This window comes from Phyllobates terribilis, unplaced genomic scaffold, assembly GCF_046119375.1.
Source record: "Phyllobates terribilis strain yellow unplaced genomic scaffold, ASM4611937v1 Scaffold_5__5_contigs__length_657084704, whole genome shotgun sequence".
NCBI lineage: Eukaryota > Metazoa > Chordata > Amphibia > Anura > Dendrobatidae > Phyllobates > Phyllobates terribilis.
Genome location: NW_027362765.1, coordinates 92,480,800 through 92,508,305, shown reverse-complemented (window position 1 = coordinate 92,508,305; position 27,506 = coordinate 92,480,800). Strand labels below are relative to the sequence as shown.

The 27,506-nt window shown below is 43.4% G+C and overlaps 1 long non-coding RNA gene across 1 annotated transcript in view; it reads left to right on the top strand.

Annotated features, from left to right (window-relative positions):
• Positions 1–2,067: 2,067 nt before the first annotated feature.
• The window catches only part of LOC141272161 (uncharacterized), a 128,631-nt gene continuing 103,192 nt past the window's right edge, over positions 2,068–27,506 (top strand). The window contains exon 1 of the long non-coding RNA XR_012321984.1: positions 2,068–2,445. This is a non-coding gene — a long non-coding RNA (uncharacterized lncRNA). The remainder of the gene's footprint in view (positions 2,446–27,506) is intronic.

Sequence of the window (27,506 nt, the reverse complement as noted above, 5' to 3'; positions counted from 1 at the left end):
CGGATCAAAATCAGCAATGCAAGTCTATGGGTCCGTAAAAAAATCGGACAGCACTCGGATGACATCCGTGTGCGGTCCAATTTCCACAAACTGACATAAAGGACAAGGTGGAGAAACTTTTTTTTTTCTCCACCTTCAAGAAAAACTGATGCCATGTTCCTCAAAGAAATCAGACCATTTTTCTTGGATGTTGAGAAAAAGGTAGTGTAACCCATAGTTCCAGGGATACATAACCATCTTGCTAACCTGCTAATCATTGGATCTGCCAATAATCCTGAGAACTGGGCTCTGAATTGCCCGTTAGAATACAATGATGGCCACACATGGGTCTCACCCCTTCATTTATTGCCCATGGACCGCCGTTCCTTTAACTCCATTTACGTGGAGCGATGGTCATATATGTGACTGGACGGCTGTTAGTGCATATATAGTTCCATTATTGCTGGCGGCAGATCCCCGATTATACGGAGCGACATGCAGCCTACAAGCGTCGATTATAGTGTCCACATGGTTGGTCAGTTGATTGGCTGAGAAGTCTACATGGGTAATGGTGGGAACAAGTATTCATACTCCCAATCAACCTTGCAAAAGAGGAGCTATAAAGGGGCGGACATAACATTGGTGCAACCTGTGCAACCGCACAGGGGCCAAAGGGGTGAAGGTGTCACGGGTGTATCAAGTGTGACAGACAGTCGCTTTGGATCCGGCTGTAGAAGGTCACTGTGCTTGGCATTGCAGACTCCTTCTTGATCCTCTCATCTCTGTAGTGTAGTGATATGCTTCTCCCCTTAGGACCCATCAGCGACCTCTACCTTCTGCTGCTAATTGACACACCCTTGCTTGGTAGTTAAATACTCTGTGTCTACAGAGAGTTGCCGGTGATAGTTCTATGTTCCTGTGTCCATGCCTGGAGTACTAGTAGTCGGCTAGTTTCTTCTTGGATTTCCCTTGGAGGACAGTTGGCGTTTTCTCTCTTGTGTCTTATCAAGCGAAGTGTATCCCCTTTGTTTGTTTACCTTGTCTTTAGTTATAGTGGGGCCTGACTAGTGTTCACCCCATCCCCTCCCTACCTAGGGCCTAGCTGTAGGGACATTCAGGGATTAGGTTTCCTGCTCAGCGATAGGTGCGGAACCTATATAGGGATGGTAGGGTAGTCGGTGATACTAGATCTGCCTATGGGTCTCCACTCCCCCTTTCCCTAGTTGTTGGGTTCCCTATTCCCTCTTCCCGTCATTGTACACTTATTCCTTCCCTCACCTTGTGTGACAGAAGGGGCCATTGCTACCTCCAAAGCACGTGGAATTGTGCATTATGATGACTTATTGGACTGCAAAAGGTCCATTGTGCAATGGCCGTCTTCTGTCCATGTCTGGTCTTGGAGCTTTACAAGCTTCGAGTGACTTTCTATGTCTCTGGATTCGGGCACAAAATCTGCCAGTGTATAAAGTCCCTCATGCGCAAACTCCATAGTTGCAGCTTTCAGCAGTGGGATCAGTACAGTAATGTACGGACTGTGGATTTGTACTTATCTGCCACAGACTGTTAGATGGCGACTTTGCTCACGACACAGATCGCATGGCCGAAGATTGCTCTGTGCCACTGCCAAATCGCAAAATAACATTGAGACCACCAAGGTACCGCGACTACGACAAGCAAGGGGCAAAAAAATGCAGCTGATTTTGACCTTTTGCAGTACGCTACAAGACCCCATTAATCTGCATTGTGCTGCCATGTGGTAGTGGCACAGAGCAATCTTTGGCCACACAACCATCAGCTGTCCTGCCCCAGCCTGATGGGAAATCTGGAATTCCCAGTCACTTTCTCCTCTGATAACTGGAATGCCCCATGTTATAGGGTCTATACTGGTACAGTGGCTTTATACAAATAAATCCATTATTAAAAGTGGCTACAAACGTAAAGCCACATTGTGGTGCAGTCAGGGGATGAGCTGGTCTTACTCAGGTAAGCACTCTGCTGCAGACTCACTGCAGGAGCAGCTTGCAGTAATGAATGGGTTAACCCTCCCAGGGACTGTGGAGGAAGCTCACTTTCCCCAGCAGCAGCAGACACTGCAGGAGCTGGAGCTCTGTGCCTGTGCTGTGGGCGGTAGTTGGCTGCCAGTCCCTGGAAGGAGGGGAGTGCATTGTGCTCCTACCTCCAGCACTAGCACAGTTGTGAACAGAGGGGCTAAGGACCAGCCAGCTGCAGGACGCCCCTCGGCCTGTGGGACCCTGCACATCATCCTCCTCACCAGGCATGGATACTATGGGCTCAGCACTGGACCATGGGAATATAGGATTGCTCTGCTGTCACTGCTGGGGATATCAGGAGTTCTGCCTCACTGGGGGGAATACTGGAGTCCTGCATGTGGATATAACTGGATTTATTCTTCTCATTTCTCATGGAAATGGAGTATTGGACTAATTGGACCAATGACACTGGCAGGTGAGTGCAAGAGCATGAGAAATTCTGGCAGGTGGGGGCACTGCCTGGGCACTGCTCTGCTGCGAATTTTGGTTAGGTGACCCCTCTATGGCATCAGTGTAAGTTGGAGCTGCTCATACTCTGTATGGACTGTGTATATAAACTGTGTATACTCTGTATGGACTGAGAATATAGACTGTGTATATAAACTGTATACTCTGTATGGTTTGTGTATGGACTGTGTATACACTGTATGGACTGTGTATACACTGTATGGACTGTGTATACACTGTATGGACTGTGTATACGGACTGTGTATACACTGTATGGACTGTGTATACGGACTGTGTATACACTGTATGGACTGTGTATACACTGTATGGACTGTGTATACGGACTGTGTATACACTGTATGGACTGTGTATACGGACTGTGTATACACTGTATGGACTGTGTATACGGACTGTGTGTATGGACTGTGTATACGGACTGTGTACACTGTATGGACTGTGTATACACTGTATGGACTGTGTATACGGACTGTGTATACACTGTATGGACTGTGTATACGGACTGTGTATACACTGTATGGACTGTGTATACGGACTGTGTATACACTGTATGGACTGTGTATACGGACTGTGTATACACTGTATGGACTGTGTATACGGACTGTGTATACACTGTATGGACTGTGTATACGGACTGTGTATACACTGTATGGACTGTGTATGGACTGTGTATACACTGTATGGACTGTGTATACGGACTGTGTATACACTGTATGGACTGTGTATACGGACTGTGTATACACTGTATGGACTGAAAAATTCTCTGTATAAACTGCATACTATGCATGAACTGTAAATCAATGTATGGACTGTGTGTATGTATATATATATATATATATATATATCGATATATATATGTAGATATATTTAATGGACTGTTTATAGATGGACTTTGTATAGTACTCTATATGGACCGTGCATAGTACTAATATATACTCTGCATAATACTTTGCATGGACTGTATATAGTACTCTATATAGACTATATTTATAGACTGAGTATATGTACTGTGCATGCTACCTTGTATGGTCTATGTGTATGGTAGTATGTCGATGGTATATGTGTAGTTCTTACATATGGACTGACTTTAGTACTTTGTACTTGGACTGTCTGCAGTAGTTAGTTTATAGACCAGGTATGGTACCCTGTCTATAGATCAGGTGTACTACTGTGCGTCTGTGGGATCGGGTGTGCTACTGTGCGTCTGTGGGATCGGATGTGCTACTGTGCGTCTGTGGGATCGGGTGTGCTACTGTGCGTCTGTGGAATCGGGTGTTCTACTTTGCGTCTGTGGGATCGGGTGTCCTACAATGTGTATAGACTAGTTATTGGCGCTAGTTACACTGCACTATGTATATAGTATATCACTGTTTGTCAGTCTCTCCATAAATGTGGCCATTTGTAACTTTTGGAGCAGTTTTCTGTGGGGCGGGCTGCCACCAGCTGTACCCTCTCACTTGGCAGTGTCTACCTAGTTTTCTCCGGTACTCCTTGGAGGACACCTGCACTGTATGATGCTGCTCCACCACCACCCACTCAGGACGTCTAAACATGTGGATTTGTACTTTAGTGTTAGGTGAATAGGTAAAGTAATCCCGTCTGTCTCTCTGAACCTCGTGCTAAGGGATTGTTGTTTTAGTGGAAGTCGAGTACAGAGCAGTATCTGAGGACATTGCGATGAATGGTGGCGGGACGACTTCTTACTACTGGTTGTTTCCCAGTCCTAATACTTTTCTACACTCGTGACTATGGATGTTTCATGGATCTATAGCTTTGGTTGGTGATGTACGTAGCAGGTTGAGATTGGTACCACCAAAAAAAGTCTCCTGTACTGGACACGGCATGACCTTGTAAGGGTCACAGGTGATCTTGGCATGGGGATGATGATTCCCTCCATGGACAGCCACCAATACGACTATTAACATGCATCTGTCATCCAATAGACGTGAGCGGACCATGCTGCCAGGCTGTTGTGAAAAATGGGCACAACCAAGAAAAAAAGATAATAACTGGAGGAAATCGCTGAGCTTCTCGCAGACTCCGGAGTACTTTGCCTTTTAAGTAGCCCGTTGTTCAAGGTCAGGTGGAAATGTGATTTGCGCTGCCTCTGCCACATTGCCCATCACGTAGTGCCCCCTCCAGGGTTGGAATGACTGGAGACGCTGGGTCTAGTCTCTGACAGTGTTGTACTGCAAGGGTTAAGACTCTACTTTCCTCTAGACAATGACTCTTTGAGCCAATGTCAAGAGGAATAAAGGCACAAAGACCAGGGACAGATGTCTGTGCACGCTGCGGACAAACGCTGCATTCAATTTCCACTGATCCCATGTATCCATGATCTGGAGGTCCCTATAGGAAGCCGTTCCCGGACCCCTGTCTGTTTCCAATATTCTACTATTGATAAGTGAAATATGCAGCTGCTTCTCCTAGGACAAAACAATGGAGTCTTTCTTCTGCGCACAACGATGCTTTAAGTTTGTGATAAGGAGCCATATTACTCCAGAAGGAAAGGTCACTAATGCTCTGTTATCACAGTGCCTTTATCTCACCATCATCACAAGAATTTCCTCGCGTGCGTTCTGCTCAGGGCGTCACAGAAGCTGCGCAAGGTGTCATTACAACTATCTGAGATGTCCTGACTGATCTGTGTACTATGTAGAATCAGTGCAGGGACATCTCGCCAGCACTAAATCCAGCACCATCCATATCCATGCAAGGACATCTTGCCAGCACTAAATCCTGCAACACCGATATCAGTGCAGGGACATTTAGCCAGCACTTAATCTTGTGTCATCGATATTAGTACAGGGACATCTCTCCAGCACTTAGTCCAGCGCTATCAATATCAGTGCAAGGACGTTTCTCCAGCACTAAATCCAATGCCACCAAAATCAGTGCAAGGACATCTCGCCAGCACTAAATCCTGCCCCACCGATCTCACATAGAAAGATGCCAATGTCTCTGGGGCCATGGGGAGGCAGGGGATTATTCTCAGTGATTCTTTTTAATGGCTGATAACATAGAGTGATAAAGACTCTGCCAGACAGCTAATCTTCCCAACCGTGCCGTACACATGCACACACGACTTGGCGGAGCATACATATGCTTTCAATAGGAAAAGGTAAATAACCTTCTGTCATGTATCCCTGGCCGTTTATATCCCATGAGAAAAAAAAAGAATCATACATGTTAAAATCCAGCATGTCCAATCCTACATTCCCCTGATGTTTGGTGACCATACACAATACATGGTTAATTAGGGCATTGGTGGGTTTTCTAATGTTTATGGGCAGCTTTAGGTTGCGCAGTGCCATGTGGAGTACATGCTATCTGTGCCCCACGAGATGTGCCATGGAGCAGCCAAGTAGACACCATGACGATAGGGGTGCAAGCTCCTGGTGCTAAAATGAACAGGAGCCATAGTGTCCTCTTCAGGGATGACAGGGTTTTACGAGTGCACAGGTCTCACCCCTCTAAGGCTGGCCTCGTTATTTTTACTCTGATTAGTATAGACTCTTGCAGCTGAAAGCCCCCACAAATCAGTCTTTTCGGGAGCCACTGCTTAAGGGCTTATTTTTTTAGCTTCTCATCAGACCCATCATTTTATAAGAAGCGCATCCTTCTAGAGTCCAGATGCATGTAATAAAGGGACCCCCGTGTTTGATCAAGAATCAAGATGCCCTAATTCGGTATATACCAAGTGAATAATATCACTTGCCACTAAGGACTCAGATTGAGTAGTATTCTCTACAAATGTCTCCTTGTGTGCCCATCTTGAGGATTACCAGCTAGTCACTCTTACCCCACTTCTCACCAGGGGGCAACACAAGCTTTTTTTTGTCAGTTCGGAATGGTGCATTTGGCTTGTCTGTGTTTGGATATTGATCTTCAGCGGTCGGCTTAGAACCGGAGGTCTGCAAAGTGAGAGGTCCATGTAGGTTGACGAGAGCTAGAGAAGGTGAACGAGTCGCTAGAAATCGTCATCACTTAGTAGGTGTCATGAGCTCACATTGTTAATTGTGTTGGCAAATCTACAGAAACACATGTTTTCTTCCGTATTATGGCCACAAGTTCCAGCCCAATATTATGATGTTAGTGGGGGTCACAAGACCCATGGCTGAGCAGGAACTTGTGAACTTAAAATAGACTACAATTTTGGAAAATGAATGCAATATCAGTAGAAATGGTTGTTCCCAGTTATATACATGAGAGAAAAGCAGACCTAACCCATCCCAGGATTGGCAGCAATCTATGTATGGAGGAACTCCTAGATCTCCACCTGACCACAGAGGCATTGGGCATATTGGACTTCGGCATGCTCAGTCTTTTAATTTATAGGACATAAGCCTTTGCCAGGATATCTAGTAGGAATTTAGGGCTCATTTGGATGGACCGATTTTAGCGAGCACCAAATTAATATATTCAAGACAATCAGTGCTCATTTGCTGGCTCATTTCCCCGGACAGACACTTGGCGATGTGCTGCCAACAATAATAACTTTCATGCTGACATAAACCACCTGATTACCCGATGAACGTCCCTTTTGCTTGTTTGTTGGCAGAATGTTTAAACTGGGTTTTCATAGTTAGGGTTTTTTTATGTTAAAATCAGAAACATCAAAATGGAAAAATTAAAGAACATACTGAGGTCCAGATTCATAACGATGGGTGATTTTCTCGTTGGTCTCGAGGACGAGGCGTGTAGGAGTCAGGTGCGTCTGAGTCATTGAGAGTCACAACACCATTAAGAGTGCACCATACTATAAATGTAAGGTACGACATTGCTGGTCATGTATTGGAATTATACAGTGCCTACAAGTAGTATTCAACCCCCTGCAGATTTAGCTGGTTTGATAAGATGCAAATAAGTTAGAGCCTTCAAACTGCAAACGAGAGTAGGTTTTATGAACAGAAGCATAAATCTTACAAACCAAAAAGTTATGTTGCTCAGTTGAATTTTATTAAATTTTAAACATAAAAGTGTGGGTCAATTATTATTCAACCCCTATGTTTAATATTTTGTGGAATAACCCTTGTTTGCAATTACAGCTAATAATCGTCTTTTATAAGACCTGATCAGGCCGGCACAGGTCTGTGGAGTTATCTTGGCCCACTCCTCCATGCAGATCTTCTCCAAGTTATCTAGGTTCTTTGGGTGTCTCATGTGGACTTTATTCTTGAGCTCCTTCCACAAGTTTTCAATTGGGTTAAGGTCAGGAGACTGACTAGGCCACTCCAACACCTTGACTTTTTCCCTATTGAACCAGGCCTTGGTTTTCTTGGCTGTGTGCTTTGGGTCGTTGTCTTGTTGGAAGATGAAATTACGACCCATCTTAAGATCCTTGATGGAGGAGCGGAGGTTCTTGGTCAAAATCTCCAGGTAGGCCGTGCTATCCATCTTCCCATGGATGCGGACCAGATGGCCAGGCCCCTTGGCAGAGAAACAGCCCCACAGCATGATGCTGCCACCACCATGCTTGACTGTAGGGATAGTATTCTTGGGGTCGTATGCAGTGCCATCCAGTCTCCAAACGTCACGTGTGTGGTTGGCACCAAAGATCTCGATCTTGGTCTCATCAGACCATAGAACCTTGAACCAGTCTGTCTCAGAGTCCTCCAAGTGATCATGAGCAAACTGTAGATGAGCCTTGACATGACGCTTTGAAAGTAAAGGTACCTTACGGGCTCGTCTGGAACGGAGACCATTGCGGTGGAGTACGTTACTTATGGTATTGACTGAAACCAATGTCCCCACTGCCATGAGATCTTCCCGGAGCTCCTTCCTTGTTGTCCTTGGGTTAGCCTTGACTCTTCGGACAAGCCTGGCCTCGGCACGGGAGGACACTTTCAAAGGCTGTCCTGGCCGTGGAAGGCTAACAGTAGTTCCATAAGCCTTCCACTTACGGATGATGCTCCCAACAGTGGAGACAGGTAGGCCCAACTCCTTGGAAAGGGTTTTGTACCCCTTGCCAGCCTTGTGACCCTCCACGATCTTGTCTCTGATGGCCTTGGAATGCTCCTTTGTCTTTCCCATGTTGACCATGTCTGAGTGCTGTTCACAAGTTTGGGGAGGGTCTTAAATAGTCAGAAAAGGCTGGCAAAAGAGATCTTTAATCCACACATGTGAAGCTCATTATTCTTGGTGCCTGAACTACTTCTTAATACTTTAGGGGGACCAAACAGAATTCTTGTGGTTTGAGGGGTTGAATAATAAATGACACTCTGAATTAACTTTTAACGTTTTTAAAAAAAACAAAAAAAAAAAACAAAAACAAAATTTGCTGCAGTGCATTTCCCACTTCCAGGCTGATCTACAGTACAAATGTCACAATGCCAAGTTAATTCCGCATGTGTCAACCAGCTAAATCTGCAGGGGGTTGAATACTACTTGTAGGCACTGTATAAGCTGTTCTGCCCCAGCTCCACTTATTTTGGTTAAGGTGAAAGAAACTTGCGTGAAAAAATCTGAGTTGCTCAAAAATCTCGTGACTTTTCAAAGCAATTTATTTAAAAATTCTGGCAAAATTTCTATGATGAATCGGGGCATGAGACTTCTCCTTCCCTTGAATCTACTTCTGGCTTTTGGCTTTAAAAAGAGCATTGAACTTGTGAACCCAGCCTTGCACCAGCTGATAATCAGGAATTTGCCGATTACCGGCTCATCTAAATGCACCTTTATTCCCTTCTTCGCATTGGAATTAATGTATGCTAGGCCATGTGAGCGGAAATGGGTTGTCGGTAGGACGAGTGTTTGACCGATGCCTCTGTCCAATGATGTAGTGTCGATAAGAATGATGTTCTGGTGGACACCTTCCATACTAGCATCAAGACTGATTAGGAAAAATAAGTATTGGTCATTGTTATGCCATTTACACTGTAGATTCAGTCTGGAGTCTTGCCCAGGTGTCCATCGTGCATATACTGTGCTGGATGCTGTAGACCTTGAGACCTTGGACAGGTATTCACTTTGCAGGTTTCCATCACATCCCTAAGGCTATGTGCCCATGTTGCATTTATGAAGCAGAAAATTTCTGCTGCATAAATGCAAGTCCTCTCCCGGAAAAACGCATGCGGAATTCCGCACGCGTTTATCGCGCATTTTTCGCGCGTTTATCACGCGTTTTCCACATGCGGAATTGCCTTGCGTTTTTTATGCATTGGACTAAGGCAATTCCGCTTGCGGAAACGCAAAATTAAATGACATGCTGCGGATTTTTGAACGCGGCATAAACGCTGCGGAAAAATCCGCAGCATGTGCATAGAAGTTGCGGAATCCCATTGGGGACCATGGGGTGCGGATTACCATGCGTTTTTCAAGCGTTTACGCTGCGGAAATTCCGCAGCATATACGCTTGAAAAATGCTACGTGGGCACACAGCCTTAGCCTCAGCACTTGCAACTGCAAAATATCAGGCAGATTGAAGCTGACAGATCTGTCAATGAAAGTGACAGGGTAGGAACAGAGGCTTAATTTTATCTGTAAGAGATTGTACAAAGGGGATGGGGGCATTAAGAGATAATGCTAACTAAAGCCACCTATTAGTCACTAATGGAGTGAAGTGGAAATATATGCGGCGTGTGTACACAACTAACCATCAGCCCATTACTGTAGATTAGGGAGGACAAGCTTCTTCGGCTTAGCGGAGACTCTGTGACACACACGTTTTATGTTTTACACTGAAAAGGGTTTTACCAAGATTGAAAGTTCTCTCCTATCTCTATTTTGTGTATAGGGGAGCATTTACTGGGATTTGAGTTTTCGTACAGTACACGGCTGTCCCTGGCAGTCCCATAGAGAGTGAATTGGTGCATATTATTGTGCTCTGTTCCTTTCAGCCCCATTCTCTGGATGAGCGGGTGTCCTACTAGACAGACCTCCAGTGTAAGTCTATAGAGATAGCTTTCAACCTTGGTAAAGCCCCTGTTAAAGAAGCATTTTTTTTATTAATAAACCTGTGTAAATGTGCATACAATGTAGAGTAAGGGCAGTAATTTAGTCACCAATTGCCGTCTTTCCCGGTTTCCGGTTCTGGTCCTCTCCTCGCTCGCATAATTTTATTCCCACTTGCTGGATGACACATAAGGCCCGATTCATCAAGACTGGTGGTGTTCACGGCAGGGCGTGCTGGAGTGAAATCTCTGAAGGGAATGCCACAGCTCGTCATGAAGTAGATGAGCAGTGACATCCTACCGCTACTACACCCCAGCTCCACCCTTTTGTCGGAGCTGGTTGAAACTGGATGGAAAACTGTAAAAGTCACACAATTTTGGTGCCGAGTTTGCGACTTTTGAAAGCTTTTACTCCAGAATTCTGGAGTGAAAACTTTTATGAATCGGGGCCATAGTTCGCAGTGTGATCTGGAATATCAAAGGCAATGGCGAAATAATTATACGAATATTGTAGCGTATAATGTCTTGTGATCGTCTGCTAATTGCTTTAACAAGTGGTGATCGATTTATGATGCAAGCACGTTATTATCTGTCCATGGAAAAGGACTCTTAGATTAAGTTCTCACAATAAGGTTTTAGTAGATGTGTTCCTCCAGATGTACTTTGGTAGATGTGGTCCTCCAGACCTTCAATGCCCCAATTGCTACTACTACTACCACCAATTGCTACTGGACAAGGTATATGACAGGTCTGGGTATTTCCTACAAGATGTGGTTAGGACATGCCTGACAAAAAACTCCTCTAAAAGGTTCTCTAAAGGGATTTTGAAGTAATAAAGAAGGTTCCTTTACAGAAGTGAAGCTAGAATAAAGCTTAATCATCTTTCACTCAACTTCTAACATCTCGAAGGGTATCATTAATGGTGTTATGGTAGTAGAGATCTTCACCGGCCACTAAGATCCTCTGTCTTTTGGTGGTAAGTGAATACCAGTCAATGTGATACTTTCTGGTCAATGGTCGCTGCATTGTTCTCAGTGACATGTTCAACTTTCTAGATGTTGATAGCTACACTTTCCACAACCTAGGTTTAATGTACGGATCATTTCAGGAATGTGTTACCCAACGATGACTGGCAGCTATCCTTGCATGTTCTGACGTAGTCTTCAGCGCAGGAAAAAGTAGAGGCAAGAGGCCATGGCAGCCATCAGACCAAACTCTTCTCTTGCCGCCATATTAGATTGTTGTGATGAATAAGTTAGGTAAAAACTCTATCATAATCTTGATTTGCCATACTTGGGATGTCTTCTGTTATTTAGCCTGTATGTTAGCTATATGGGGTGCAGAGGTAGCAGTCACACTCGGGTCCTGGTGTCCGTCTAACTCGTAAGAAGACGCCAGTATCAGAATTGGCCCGAGGTCACATTAGGACCCACGTTACACCTCTCCAGTGATTAGCCATATTCATATACCACTTCTTGAAAATTGCTAAATAAATGAAGGACACTCCAGGCCATGGAGCTCCCCTCGATGTCTCCTCCTATGGCTGATGGGGACATTGGCCTCCTCTGAATCACAGCCGGGTTTACTCTAGTACAGGAGTCTCCTTTTACAATTCAGAGCCCCCGGGGGATGTCGGCCTGAGTCACCTCTTCTACCTTCTATTCCTTCCTTGTGTCGTAACATTTACTCACTCGTGAAGAGTTTGTTGAATTTGGAAATAACTGTGATTGACTGTTAGGGAATGGACCTGTATCGCGTGTACTGGAAATATAGAGGGAAAGCACTGGGAAATGTCTACAGGGAAAGTGCTCAAGAAGAATGAGATCTACATGTGTGAACTTATAAGATCCCATTCTATTTTGTCACAGCATAAATCCAAGGTTGACCTTCAGGTTTCTGACACAGATTTGGAGAATGAATTTCCGCAGGTCCTTATTCAATAAGGCTGATCCTCTTGTGGCTACTTACCACAGTCTCCGACACGTCACATGGTTTTGGAAACCACGTTGGAAAAAAACTGCAGCTGCAGTATCTTCAGGCTCCCGGATGTAAACACGAAGGTTCACGATCACTGACAGCAGGCTGAGATCTTGGAAATGTTGAAACACCAAGAATAATACAAATTTGCAGAAACTTAATTTAAAAACCTGCACAACAGAACTGAGGTACAAGAAAAATCGGTCTAGAAGATAAGGACTGATTCACACCTGGTCATCCTGCCACAATGAAGCATTGTGCGGATTAATTTAATGGACCCAACCAACTTATTATGGTTTGTCTGGTCCTGTGCTTTGCAGGATAATAGCACTCCAAATGGTACTCGTTATCCAATCATATGCCGGAAGGAGTGATGGAAGCTCCGATGCAGGAGTGAACTGAGCCTTAGTAGCCATCTTTACTTATTACTCACTCCTGCTCATATCCAATCATCTGTCATGCACAAGCGACATGGAAATTTAATATAAAGATGACCTGTTATTTACCATAAATATGTAATTTTTTTTGTGTGTAAATGCCGCTGTTCTCCTCAATCCAGCGTTGTTTTTCTTTTGTTCCTGCTCCTCTCCGTTCCTGAGATATGGTCATCTATTTCCCATATATAAATGTAAACCTAATCTTGCTGGTGAACAGGGTTTGATCCTCAAGGAGACAACCACGCCCACTTGGCTAGCAAGACTAGATTTATATACAGGGAAGATGAGGCCATATCTCAGGAACGGAGAGGCGCAGGAACAAAAGAAAAATAACGCCTGATTGAGGAGAACAGCGGCATTTACAGAGTACAAAAACCTACATATTTATGGCAAGTGACCAGCCCTCTTTGATGTATTTGTATGGAAAGTAGCACGAGGTGCCCCGCCATATTGTGCACTTGAAATACTTAATAATGCAGAAGTCTATAAGGGCTCATTCAGATGTCTGTGCCATTCAGTCCGAGCATGGATCACTAGGGTAGGGACCCGAGTGTGACAGCTTCGTATATTTCTATGAGGCTGGGCTAGTCCGTGCATTGTGCTCCCTTATTGGACTGGATTCACGGATATCTGCATTATGTAAAGCCAAATGGATGGCCTTTCCTATTACAGGTCCCATCTACAATGTGGCTAATGTAGAGGTACCTAAGGAGGACACCATCTTATGCCCGGTCCTCCCTCCTTATGAGCCACGTAGTGACAAGGGGGTTCTCTTTGATATATTAGGCGTCCAGAACAATAGATACTATGACTATATATTAATATATATCAGAGGATAGAGAAGGATTCTTATATGCTCATACACGGCCCTGGCCTCTAGTTGCCCCATCTCACCACAGTTAGGCTCCGCCATTTCTCCTCCTCATTGCCGAGATCTCCTTTTGGAAAGAATAGCTTCCTATTGGAAATCCCACAAAAAATACTCCAGAGGGAAGAAGGGCATCTCTAATTGTTTGGCGTAGCCCCCTCCTCTAATAATGTGAATGCTCGGTTTCCCCCCTTCCCAGGCTGGGGCTGTAATAATTCAGCCCATTGTAAGGCCAGGACACAGACCCTCTGTCCTAATGTTCACTCCTAGCTCACCATTAAAGGACCATCAGAACAAGCCCCCCTTTCTGCTCTGAAGAGGGTCTCTATGTCTCCTCAGATAGCATTTGTCCTGCGGAGCTGGGAGTATAAAGAGCTGAGGTCCCAGCATGGTACTGAGGAGACAGAGTCTCTTTCATTTCTCCCCAGAGGGGAGACAAACGCACACTTTGTCCTGCGGAGACGGCTACTAACACAACACGTTTGTTTGAGAGGAGAGGCAGAAGGGGGGTAAAGTAGGATTGAAATAGTTGGGATATAAATAATGGTCTCCTCTCATCCTGGCCTGGAGTGCAGAACTGACAAATGTGTGGGGGGTGCTGAGAGTTTGGACGCTGGAGCTCAGAAGAACAGCTGGTGAGGGCAACACAACCGTGCCCAACAGATGGGTCATCTACGGAGAAATAAGGTGGTCCCCACCTTCACTTCTGTGCTACTCCCATCTATACATATGGTGGCAGCGCCAGTCTTCTGAACAGTCTTCATGAAATTGCCCATGAGATGTTTATTGGGCAATGCCACCAATTTGGCAGCACAAATGCCGGGGTCCACACGGATTCATTTTTTTTTTATCTGATTTCTCGGGAGATCAGCAGCTCCAGATGTGTCTGCCAGCTAAATTCCCCCCATCTGCAGAGCTATATAATATATACATATATAGTACAGACCAAAAGTTTGGACACACCTCATTTAAAGATTTTTCTGTATTTTCAGGACTATGAAAATTGTACATTCACACTGAAGGTATCAAAACTATGAATTAACACATGTGGAATTATATACTTAACAAAAAAGTGTTTAACAACTGAAAATATGTCTTATATTCTAGGTTCTTCAAAGAAGCTACCTTTTGCTTTGATGACTGCTTTGCACACTCTTGGCATTCTCTTGATGAGCTTTAAGAGGTAGTCACCGGAAATGGTCTTCCAACAATCTTGAAGGAGTTCCCAGAGATGCTTAGCACTTGTTGGCCTTTTGCCTTCACTCTGCGGTCCAGCTCACCCCAAACTATCTCAATTGGGTTCAGGTCTGGTGACTGTGGAGGCCAGGTCATCTGGCTTAGCACCCCATCACTCTCCTTCTTGGTCAAATAGCCCTGGAGGTGTGTTTGGGGTCATTGTCCTGTTGAAAAATAAATGATGGTCCAACTAAACGCAAACCGGATGGAATAGCATGCCGCTGCAAGATGCTGTGGTAGCCATGCTGGTTCAGTATGCCTTCAATTTTGAATAAATCCCCAACAGTGTCACCATCACACCTCCTCCTCCATGCTTCACGGTGAGAACCAGGCATGTAGAGTCCATCCGTTCACCTTTTCTGCGTCGCACAAAGACACGGTGGTTGGAACCAAAGAACTCAAATTTGGACTCATCAGACCAAAGCACAGATTTCCACTGGTCTAATGTCCATTCCTTGTGTTCTTTAGCCCAAACAAGTCTCTTCTGCTTGTTGCCTGTCTTTAGCAGTGGTTTCCTAGCAGCTATTTTACCATGACGGCCTGCTGCACAAAGTCTCCTCTTAACAGTTGTTGAGGAGATGTGTCTGCTGCTAGAACTCTGTGTGGCATTGACCTGGTCTCTAATCTGAGCTGCTATTAACCTGCGATTTCTGAGGCTGGTGACTCGGATAAACTTATCCTCAGAAGCAGAGGCGACTCTTGGTCTTCCTTTTCTGGGGCGGTCCTCATGTGAGCCAGTTTCTTTGTAGCGCTTGATGGTTTTTGCAACTGCACTTGGGGACACTTTCAAAGTTTTCCCAATTTTTCGGACTGACTGACCTTCATTTCTTAAAGTAATGATGGCCACTCATTTTTCTTTACTTAGCTGCTTTTTTCTTGCCATAATACAAATTCTAACAGTCTATTCAGTAGGACTATCAGCTGTTTATCCACCAGACTTCTGCACAACACAACTGATGGTCCCAACCCCATTTATAAGGCAAGAAATCCCACTTATTAAACCTGACAGGGCACACCTGTGAAGTGAAAACCATTTCCGGTGACTACCTCTTGAAGCTCATCAAGAGAATGCCAAGAGTGTGCAAAGCCGTCATCAAAGCAAAAGGTGGCTACTTTGAAGAACCTAGAATATAAGACATATTTTCAGTTGTTTCACACTTTTTTGTTAAGTATATACAGTTATATGAAAAAGTTTGGGCACCCCTATTAATCTTAAGCTTAATGTTTTATAAAAATTGGTGTTTTTGCAACAGGTATTTCAGTTTGATATATGTAATAACTGTTGGACACAGTAATGTTTCTGCCTTGAAATGAGGTTTATTGTACTAACAGAAAATGTGCAATCTGCATTCAAACAAAATTTGACAGGTGCATAAGTATGGGCACCCTTATCATTTTCTTGTTTTAAATACTCCTACCTACTTTTTACTGACTTACTAAAGCACTTTTTTTGGTTTTGTAACCTCATTGAGCTTTGAACTTCATAGCCAGGTGTATGCAATCATGAGAAAAGCTACTTAAAGTGGCCACTTGCAAGTTATTCTCCTGTTTGAATCTCCTCTGAAGAGTGGCATCATGGGCTCCTCAAAACAACTGTCAAATGATCTGAAAACAAAGATTATTCAACATAGTTGTTCAGGGGAAGGATACAAAAAGCTGTCTCAGAGATTTAACCAGTCAGTTTCCACTGTGAGGAACATAGTAAGGAAATGGAAGAACACAGGGACAGTTTTTGTTAAGGCCAGAAGTGGCAGGCCAAGAAAAACAGCAGAAAGGCAGAGAAGAAGAATGGTGAGATCAGTCAAGGACAATCCTCAGACCACCTCCAGAGAGCTGCAGCATCAACTTGCTGCAGATAGTGTCACTGTGCATCGGTCAACTATACAACGCACTTTGCACAAGGAGAAGCTGTATCGGAGAATGATGCGAAAGAAGCCGTTTCTGCAAGCACGCCACAAACAGAGTCGGCTGAGGTATGCAAAAGCACATTTGGAGAAGCCAATTTCTTTTTGAAAGAAGGTCCTGTGGACTGATGAAATCAAGATTGAGTTGTTTGGTTATACATAAAAGGCATTATGCATGGCGACAAAAAAAAACAACACAGCATTCCAAGAAAAACACTTGCAACCCACAGTAAAATTTGGTGGAGGTTCCATCATGCTTTGGGGCTGTGTGGCCAATGCCGGCACCGGGAATCTTGTTAAAGTTGAGGGACGCATGGATTCCACTCAGTATCAGCAGATTCTTGACAATAATGTTCAAGAATCAGTGACAAAGTTGAAGATGCGCAGGGGATGGATCTTTAAGCAAGACAATGATCTAAAACACCGCTCCAAATCTACTCAGGCATTCATGCAGAGGAACAATTACAATGTTCTGGAATGGCCATCCCAGTCCCCAGACCTGAATATCATCGAACATCTGTGGGATCATTTGAAGAGGGCTGTCCATGCTCGGCGACCATCAAACTTAACTGAACTGGAATTGTTTTGTAAAGAGGAATGGTCAAAAATACCTTCATCCAGGATGCAGGAAATCATTAAAAGCTACAGGAAGTGACTAGAGGCTGTTATTTTTGCAAAAGGAGGATCTACTAAATATTAATGTCACTTTTCTGGTGAGGTGCCCATACCTATGCACCTGTCAAATTTTGTTTGAATGCAGATTGCACATTTTCTGTTAGTACAATGAACCTCATTTCAAGGCAGAAACATTACTGTGTCCAACAGTTATTACATATATCAAACTGAAATAGCTGTTGCAAAAACACCAATTTTTATAAAACATTAAGCTTAAGATTAATAGGGGTGCCCAAACTTTTTCATATGACTGTATCAAACTGAAATAGCTGTTGCAAAAACACCAATTTTTTTTAAAACATTAAGCTTAAGATTAATAGGGGTGCCCAAACTTTTTCATATAACTGTAATTCCACATGTGTTAATTCATAGTTTTGATGCCTTCAGTGTGAATGTACAATTTTCATAGTCATGAAAATACAGAAAAATCTTTAAATGAGAAGGTGTGTCCAAACTTTTGGTCTGTACTGTTTATCAATATTTTTCCATAATATTTTGAGGGTCTGCAGCAAGAGCTAATATAATGTATGTTATGATAATAATGTTAAAAAAAACAATTCAACAGATTATCGGCCCTTGTGTGAAGTTTTGATTGTTGAGGATCGCTGAAATTCAGGAAAAAAGGTTCTCAGAGAGCGGCTGGAGAGGTATGTGGGCTCATAGGCCTATGTATACAGTGACCTCACCAGCAGAATAGTGAGTGCAGCTCTGGAGTATAATATAGGATGTAACTCAGGATCAGTACAGGATAAGTAATGTAATGTATGTACACAGTGACTGCACCAGCAGAATAGTGAGTGCAGCTCTGGGGTATAATACAGGATGTAACTCAGTGTCAGTACAGGATAAGTGATGTAATGTATGTACACATTGACTGCACCAGCAGAATAGTGAGTGCAGCTCTGGAGTATAATACAGAATGTAACTCAGGATCAGTACAGGATAAGTAATGTAATGTATGTACACAGTGACAGCACCAGCAGAATAATGAGTGCAGCTCTGGAGTATAATACACGATGTAACTCAGGATCAGTACAGGATAAGTAATGTAATGTATGTACACAGTGACTCCACCAGCAGAATAGTGAGTGCAGCTCTGGAGTATAATACAGGATGTAACTCAGGATGAGTACAGGATAAGTAATGTAATGTATGTACACAGTGACTGCACCAGCAGAATAGTGAGTGCAGCTCTGGAGTATAATACAGGATGTAACTCAGGATCAGTACAGGATAAGTAATGTAATGTATGTACACAGTGACTCCACCAGCAGAATAGTGAGTGCAGCTCTGGAGTATAATACACGATGTAACTCAGGATCAGTACAGGATAAGTAATGTAATGTATGTACACAGTGACTCCACCAGCAGAATAGTGAGTGCAGCTCTGGAGTATAATACAGGATGTAACTCAGGATGAGTACAGGATAAGTAATGTAATGTATGTACACAGTGACTACACCAGCAGAATAGTGAGTGCAGCTCTGGAGTATAATACAGGATGTAACTCAGGATCAGTACAGGATAAGTAATGTAATGTATGTACACAGTGACTCCACCAGCAGAATAGTGAGTGCAGCTCTGGAGTATAATACAGAATGTAACTCAGTATCACTACAGGATAAGTAATGTAATGTATGTACACAGTGACTGCACCAGCAGAATAGTGAGCGCAGCTCTGGAGTATAATACACGATGTAACTCAGGATCTGTACAGGATAAGTAATGTAATGTATGTACACAGTGACAGCACCAGCAGAATAGTGAGCGCAGCTCTGGAGTATAATACAGGATGTAACTCAGGATCAGTACAGGATAAGTAATGTAATGTATGTACACAGTGACTGCACCAGCAGAATAGTGAGTGCAGCTCTGGTGTATAATACAGGATGTAACTCAGGATCAGTACAGGATAAGTAATGTAATGTATGTACACAGTGACTCCACCAGCAGAATAGTGAGTGCTGCTCTGGAGTATAATACAGGATGTAACATAGGATCAGTACAGGATAAGTAATGTAATGTATGTACACAGTGACTGCACCAGCAGAATGGTGAGTGCAGCTATGGAGTATAATACACGATGTAACTCAGGATCAGTACAGGATAAGTAATGTAATGTATGTACACAGTGACAGCACCAGCAGAATAGTGAGCGCAGCTCTGGAGTATAATACACGATGTAACTCAGGATCAGTACAGGATAAGTAATGTAATGTATGTACACAGTGCCTGCACCAGCAGAATAGTGAGTGCAGCTCTGGAGTATAATACGGGATGTAACTCAGGATCAGTACGGGATAAGTAATATAATGTATGTACACAGTGACTCCACCAGCAGAATAGTGAGTGCAGCTCTGGGGTATAATACAGGATGTAACTCAGGATCAGTACATGATAAGTAATATAATGTATGTACACAGTGTCTGCACCAGCAGAATAGTGAGTGCAGCTCTGGAGTATAATACAGGATGTAACTCAGGATCAGTACAGGATAAGTAATGTAATGTATGTACACAGTGACTGCACCAGCAGAATAGTGAGTGCAGCTCTGGAGTATAATACAGGATGTAACTCAGGGTCAGTACAGGATAAGTGATGTAATGTATGTACACTGACTGCACCAGCAGAATAGTGAGTGCAGCTCTGGAGTATAATACAGGATGTAACTCAGGATCAGTACAGGATAAGTAATGTAATGTATGTACACAGTGACTCCACCAGCAGAATAGTGAGTGCAGCTGTGGAGTATAATACAGGAGGTAACTCAGGATCAGTACAGGATAAGTAATGTAATGTATGTACACAGTGACTGCACCAGCAGAATAGTGAGTGCAGCTCTGGAGTATAATACAGGATGTAACTCAGGATCAGTACAGGATAAGTAATGTAATGTATGTACACAGTGACTGCACCAGCAGAATAGTGAGTGCAGCTCTGGAGTATAATACAGGATATAACTCCGGATCAGTACAGGATAAGTATTGTAATATATGTACACAGTGACTCCACCGGCAGAATAGTGAGTGCAGCTCTGGAGTATAATACAGGATGTAACTCAGGATCAGTACAGGATAAGTAATGTAATGTATGTACACAGTGACTCCACCAGCAGAATAGTGAGTGCAGCCCTGGAGTATAATACAGAATGTAACTCAGGATCACTACAGGATAAGTAATGTAATGTATGTACACAGTGACAGCACCAGCAGAATAGTGAGCGCAGCTCTGGAGTATAATACACGATGTAACTCAGGATCAGTACAGGATAAGTAATGTAATGTATGTACACAGTGACTGCACCAGCAGAATAGTGAGTGCAGCTCTGGAGTATAATACAGGTTGTAACTCAGGATCAGTACAGGATAAGTAATGTAATGTATGTACACAGTGACTCCACCAGCAGAATAGTGAGTGCAGCTCTGGGGTATAATACAGGATGTAACTCAGGATCAGTACATGATAAGTAATATAATGTATGTACACAGTGTCTGCACCAGCAGAATAGTGAGTGCAGCTCTGGAGTATAATACAGGATGTAACTCAGGATCAGTACAGGATAAGTAATGTAATGTATGTGCACAGTGACTCCACCAGCAGAATAGTGAGTGCAGCTCTGGAGTATAATACAGGATGTAACTCAGGATCAGTACAGGATAAGTAATGTAATGTATGTACACAGTGACTGCACCAGCAGAATAGTGAGTGCAGCTCTGGAGCATAATACAGGATGTAACTCAGGATCAGTACAGGATAAGTAATGTACTGTATGTACACAGTGACTGCACCAGCAGAATAGTGAGTGCAGCTCTGGAGTATAATACAGGATGTAACTCAGGGTCAGTACAGGATAAGTGATGTAATGTATGTACACTGACTGCACCAGCAGAATAGTGAGTGCAGCTCTGGAGTATAATACAGGATGTAACTCAGGATCAGTACAGGATAAGTAATGTAATGTATGTACACAGTGACTCCACCAGCAGAATAGTGAGTGCAGCTGTGGAGTATAATACAGGAGGTAACTCAGGATCAGTACAGGATAAGTAATGTAATGTATGTACACAGTGACTGCACCAGCAGAATAGTGAGTGCAGCTCTGGAGTATAATACAGGATGTAACTCAGGATCAGTACAGGATAAGTAATGTAATGTATGTACACAGTGACTGCACCAGCAGAATAGTGAGTGCAGCTCTGGGGTATAATACAGGATGTAACTCAGGATCAGTACAGGATAAGTAATGTAATGTATGTACACAGTGACAGCACCAGCAGAATAGTGAGTGCAGCTCTGGAGTATAATACAGGATGTAACTCAGGATCAGTTCAGGATAAGTATTGTAATATATGTACACAGTGACTGCACCAGCAGAATAGTGAGTGCAGCTCTGGGGTATAATACAGGATGTAACTCAGGATCAGTGCAGGATAAGTAATGTAATGTATGTACACAGTGACTGCACCAGCAGAATAGTGCGTGCAGCTCTGGAGTATAATACAGGATGTAACTCAGGATCAGTACAGGATAAGTAATGTAATGTATGTACACAGTGACTCCACCAGCAGAATAGTGAGTGCAGCTGTGGAGTATAATACAGGAGGTAACTCAGGATCAGTACAGGATAAGTAATGTAATGTATGTACACAGTGACTGCACCAGCAGAATAGTGAGTGCAGCTCTGGAGTATAATACAGGATGTAACTCAGGATCAGTACAGGATAAGTAATGTAATGTATGTACACAGTGACTGCACCAGCAGAATAGTGAGTGCAGCTCTGGGGTATAATACAGGATGTAACTCAGGTATAGTACAGGATAAGTAATGTAATGTATGTACATAGTGACTGCACCAGCAGAATAGTGAGTGCAGCTCTGGAGTATAATACAGGATGTAACTCAGGATCAGTACAGGATAAGTAATGTAATGTATGTACACAGTGACTGCACCAGCAGAATAGTGAGTGCAGCTCTGGGGTATAATACAGGATGTAACTCAGGATCAGTACAGGATAAGTAATGTAATGTATGTACACAGTGACAGCAGCAGCAGAATAGTGAGTGCAGCTCTGGAGTATAATACAGGATGTAACTCAGGATCAGTTCAGGATAAGTATTGTAATATATGTACACAGTGACTCCACCGGCAGAATAGTGAGTGCAGCTCTGGAGTATAATACAGGATGTAACTCAGGATCAGTACAGGATAAGTAATGTAATGTATGTACACAGTGACTGCACCAGCAGAATAGTGAGTGCAGCTCTGGTGTATAATACAGGATGTAACTCAGGATCAGTACAGGATAAGTAATGTAATGTATGTACACAGTGACTCCACCAGCAGAATAGTGAGTGCAGCTCTGGAGTATAATACAGGATGTAACTCAGGATCAGTACAGGATAAGTAATGTAATGTATGTACACAGTGACTCCACCAGCAGAATAGTGAGTGCAGCTGTGGAGTATAATACAGGAGGTAACTCAGGATCAGTACAGGATAAGTAATGTAATGTATGTACATAGTGACTGCACCAGCAGAATAGTGAGTGCAGCTCTGGAGTATAATACAGGATGTAACTCAGGATCAGTACAGGATAAGTAATGTAATGTATGTACACAGTGACTGCACCAGCAGAATAGTGAGTGCAGCTCTGGAGTATAATACAGGATATAACTCAGGATCAGTACAGGATAAGTATTGTAATATATGTACACAGTGACTCCACCGGCAGAATAGTGAGTGCAGCTCTGGAGTATAATACAGGATGTAACTCAGGATCAGTACAGGATAAGTAATGTAATGTATGTACACAGTGACTCCACCAGCAGAATAGTGAGTGCAGCCCTGGAGTATAATACAGAATGTAACTCAGGATCACTACAGGATAAGTAATGTAATGTATGTACACAGTGACAGCACCAGCAGAATAGTGAGCGCAGCTCTGGGGTATAATACAGGATGTAACTCAGGATCAGTACATGATAAGTAATATAATGTATGTACACAGTGTCTGCACCAGCAGAATAGTGAGTGCAGCTCTGGAGTATAATACAGGATGTAACTCAGGATCAGTACAGGATAAGTAATGTAATGTATGTGCACAGTGACTCCACCAGCAGAATAGTGAGTGCAGCTCTGGAGTATAATACAGGATGTAACTCAGGATCAGTACAGGATAAGTAATGTAATGTATGTACACAGTGACTGCACCAGCAGAATAGTGAGTGCAGCTCTGGAGCATAATACAGGATGTAACTCAGGATCAGTACAGGATAAGTAATGTACTGTATGTACACAGTGACTGCACCAGCAGAATAGTGAGTGCAGCTCTGGAGTATAATACAGGATGTAACTCAGGGTCAGTACAGGATAAGTGATGTAATGTATGTACACTGACTGCACCAGCAGAATAGTGAGTGCAGCTCTGGAGTATAATACAGGATGTAACTCAGGATCAGTACAGGATAAGTAATGTAATGTATGTACACAGTGACTCCACCAGCAGAATAGTGAGTGCAGCTGTGGAGTATAATACAGGAGGTAACTCAGGATCAGTACAGGATAAGTAATGTAATGTATGTACACAGTGACTGCACCAGCAGAATAGTGAGTGCAGCTCTGGAGTATAATACAGGATGTAACTCAGGATCAGTACAGGATAAGTAATGTAATGTATGTACACAGTGACTGCACCAGCAGAATAGTGAGTGCAGCTCTGGGGTATAATACAGGATGTAACTCAGGTATAGTACAGGATAAGTAATGTAATGTATGTACATAGTGACTGCACCAGCAGAATAGTGAGTGCAGCTCTGGAGTATAATACAGGATGTAACTCAGGATCAGTACAGGATAAGTAATGTAATGTATGTACACAGTGACTGCACCAGCAGAATAGTGAGTGCAGCTCTGGGGTATAATACAGGATGTAACTCAGGATCAGTACAGGATAAGTAATGTAATGTATGTACACAGTGACAGCAGCAGCAGAATAGTGAGTGCAGCTCTGGAGTATAATACAGGATGTAACTCAGGATCAGTTCAGGATAAGTAATGTAATGTATGTACACAGTGACTGCACCAGCAGAATAGTGAGTGCAGCTCTGGGGTATAATACAGGATGTAACTCAGGATCAGTACAGGATAAGTAATGTAATGTATGTACACAGTGACTGCACCAGCAGAATAGTGAGTGCAGCTCTGGGGTATAATACAGGATGTAACTCAGGATCAGTGCAGGATAAGTAATGTAATGTATGTACACAGTGACTCCACCAGCAGAATAGTGACTGCAGCTCTGGAGTATAATACAGGATGTAACTCAGGATCAGTACAGGATAAGTAATATAATGTATGTACACAGTGACTGCACCAGCAGAATAGTGAGTGCAGCTCTGGAGTATAATACAGGATGTAACTCAGGATCAGTACAGGATAAGTTAATAAAATCATGGATTCTAAATTCCTTAACATTTGATAAAGACACGATTTTCTTAGCTCTGAAGATGTGTAGGAAAAAGGGAGAGAAAAAAAAAAAAAAAAAAAGACGCCCATTTTTAATTATTTCAAATTGGACCTAATCCATACCTAGAGTTTACCTTGAGCAGAGTAATAGCAAATAAATTAGACCTAGAAGAAGACCTATGCGGTTTGTTCCTAGACAGCTGTGTCCTCTACACTGCCATAAAGTGCCCACTGTATGTACTTACCTGGTCCGAAAAGGAATGATGTTCTTTTAAGGATTGTTGAAGAATAAAAAGATTTTAAGAAAAATACCGAAATAAGGGTTCCTCAGCTGGACTTTATTTGGTTTGTTTCCAAGTGATGCTTCTTCCAATGGTGTTTTAGAATTAGCAGATTAATGATGTTATCGGCCTTTGTCTCCACCTAGTGTCAAAAAATAAAACTGCTGGGATTTGGATGTGCAGCAACTTTTGTAAGTGATTTGCTGCCCTCTTGAGGAAAAACTATGAAAATTTAAGTGTTATATCTTTTTAGTATTACATGATTTAGGATTATATTTTATAGTCTATGCACATAGCATGCTACAACCCCCAGCATGTACTGACTATGAACATGAGTATAATATAGTTCTAATATACTCTATACATAGAAGAGGCCTCCAGACATGGAGGACAATTGTATATGACCATAATACTATTCAAATATACTCTATACTTAAAACACTACAACCCATAACATTTTTTTACACTGGGCATGACTATATTATATTTTTTTGTATACTCTAAACATAAATAATGCTAAGAATAATTTTATTTCTAAAGTGCTGACGTATTCCGCTGCACATTATACAGTAGTGTTCAAAAACATGAGTTACCGTATTTTTCGGACTATAAGACGCACCTAGGTTTTAGAGGAGGAAAATAGAAAAAAATTAAGCAAAAAATGTGGTCATGATTCACTGTTATGAGGGAGGGGGTCTGTTGCTGACACTGTTATAGGGGTAATGCCCCCAATTCTGTTAATATCCTCCATCCTGGTATATATGACCCCTCCTTCCTGTTATACGTGGCCCCCATCCCCATCCTGGTATGCATGGCACCTCAGTCCACCATCCTAGTATGCATGGCACCCCAATCCCCCATCCTGGTATGCATGGCACCCCAATCCCCCATCCTGGTATGCATGGCACCCCAATCCCCCATCCTGGTATGCATGGCACCCCAATCCCCCATCCTGGTATGCATGGCACCCCAATCCCCCATCCTGGTATGCATGGCACCCCTGATCCCCATCCTGGTATGCATGGCACCCCCTGATCCCCATCCTGGTATGCATGGCACCCCTTGATCCCCATCCTGGTATGCAAGGCACCCCTCATCCTGGAATGCATGTCACCCCTTATCCCTCTTCCTGATATGCATGCACCCCTCATCCCTCTTCCTGATATGCATGGCGCACCCCTCATCCCTCTTTCTGGTATGCATGGCACCCCTCATCCCTCTTCCTGGTATGCATGGCACTCCTCATCTCTCTTCCTGGTATGCTTGCTACCCCCCATCCCATGCTGCACACGAAAAAATAAACACTTCTACTCACCTTTCTTCTGCGTCCTGCTCTGCTCCCAGCACTGATCTCACAGTGTGAGACACGCATAGTGTCACCGCCATGCGCCCTCACACTATGAGATGCTGTGCCGGAAGAGTCACTGCTCCCCACGCCTGGGATTCATTCTCCCTAATAGCGCGCACACTGTACCCACAGCGTGGCTCCTTCAGCGGCCGGTGGTCAGTGTGCCTGCTATTAAAGTGCATGAATATTCACTACAACCCATGGGAGTGGGTTGTAGTGTATATTCATGGACTTTAATAGCGGGCACACTGACCGCCGACCGCTGCAGGAGCCGCGCCGTGTGTACAGTGTGCGCGCTATTAAGGAAGATGAATATTCACTGCTCTCCACGCCCATGGGCGTGGGGAGCAGTGAATGTTCATGAACTTTAGTAGTGGGCACAGTGTAAGCTGCAGCAAGCGGCTCCTGCCTCCTGTGCCCGATCCACTGCCACTCCCCCACACCAACCACAGCCACTCATATATATTCGGATCGGATTCTAAGACGCACCCCCCACTTTCCTCGAAAATTTTGGAGGAAAAAAGTGTGTATTATAGTTTGAAAAATACAGTAAGCACAAAATCTTTATACTAGTTTTTATTTCCTTGCATTGGGAACATTGCACATTGTTTTTTAAATCAAAACATGAAGAGAAATCATGTCACCACCATGCTTCACTGTCTTTAGAGTGTACTGTGGCTTGAATGCAGAGTTTGGGGGTCATCTGACGAACTGTCTCCGGCCCTTGGACACAAAAAGAACAATTTTAATTTCATCAGTCCACAAAATACTTCTCCATTTCTCTTTAGTCCAGTTGATGTCTTCTTTGACAAATTGTATCCGCTTCAGTACATGTAGTTTTTTTTTAACAGTGGGACTTTGCGGGGACTTCTTGCTAAGAGGTTAGGTTCACACAGGCGTTTTCTGTCACAGTACTCACGGGTAACTTGAG